Source organism: Poecilia latipinna, unplaced genomic scaffold, assembly GCF_001443285.1.
Source record: "Poecilia latipinna isolate Pla-1442-1.1 unplaced genomic scaffold, P_latipinna-1.0 Scaffold3882, whole genome shotgun sequence".
NCBI classification, from domain to species: Eukaryota; Metazoa; Chordata; class Actinopteri; order Cyprinodontiformes; family Poeciliidae; genus Poecilia; species Poecilia latipinna.
Genome location: NW_015116498.1, coordinates 26,799 through 28,152, shown reverse-complemented (window position 1 = coordinate 28,152; position 1,354 = coordinate 26,799).

Here is a 1,354-nt window from a genome sequence, read left to right as displayed (position 1 = left end):
TGAACATTTTCTGCTCATCCAGTCATCTCTAGCTGGTAAAGAGCAAACTTCTTAAATGTTTAGTGAACTTAAGGAGAGAGCCTGGAGGCTGCACAGCTAAAAAGTCCAGATGTTCTGCTGTCTTTTAATGCCTCATGAAACTCCAAGCTTGTGTTGTCATTTTCACTGCTGGGCAGATCTGAGCGAAGGCTGGACGCGAGACAGAAGACAGGTTGAGGTCTAAAAACACCAAGAACTCTCAGTAAACAGCTGAAGTAAACACTCTGGCTGCCATAAAGACAACTTTACTTTCATTGTTTAATGACTTTGCTGTTTCTCACTAATGTTTCACAGATGAGATGGAGATTGGTCCCATTGAGGAGGGGGGAGGAGAGCCAGCAGGCGGCCATCTTTCTCCCACTGACTCACTCGCTGCCTTTTCATTCCCTCTCTGATCTGTTTCGCTCCGTCTTTTTCGATCTGATTTCTTCAGACAACTCAATTATGCTGGCTGGGCTCCACTTGTTTTCCAACTAAATATTACACCGTGGATTTTATGAGTCATAAGAAACATCTTTCAGCTCCATCCTATCAGTCACCTTTACGTTTGAAGCCTTCTTGCTAAAACGTGTTTTTTTCCTCCAGCATCTTAAATAAAGACAGAAACCAGAGCAGCACATGTTTGCTGAGGACACGGTGTCCACTGGAAGAACAAAACACAAGTCAAAAACCACACACACACACACACACACACATTCACTAATCTGCTGAACATGCAGGTCCTCATCATCAACCTTTATTTAACCAGGATAAAAAACTCCTTGAGATTAAAAACCTCTTTTCCTAGAGTGTCCTGGTGTTCTGACCCAGAGAAGTCTACTGAGCTTTTCTCTCTCTGCTTTCAGAAGCCACAGACCATGGATCAAGTCAACATGACAAGTGAGTCGACCTTCTCTCCCCAGATAACCTGTGTCCAATCACCAGCTGAACGTGAGCTGTAACACTCTGTGTTTTGTTCTCTCTGTGCGTGTTTGCGTGTTGTGCCGGTCGTCAGGGGCAACGGTGGCGTCGCAGCGACGCAGAAGGAGAAGGTGAAGGCCAAAGATGAGACGTACTGGAAGGAGATCAACGCCGCCATGGCCTTGACCAACTTGGCTCAGGGGAAGGACAGCGTCTCCGGGACAACCAGCTGCATCATCCAGAAGTCCTCCCATATAGCCGAGGTGAAGACTGTTAAAGTGCCATTGTTGCAAAAGTTTTAGCTCCAATTTGCCTATGCAAAGCAGAAACATTTCTCTCCAAAAACTCTCTGTGACATTTAAAGAACCGGTGCTTTAGGAGGAAGGTGGGCTTGTGAATAAAAAAAATGTTTTGG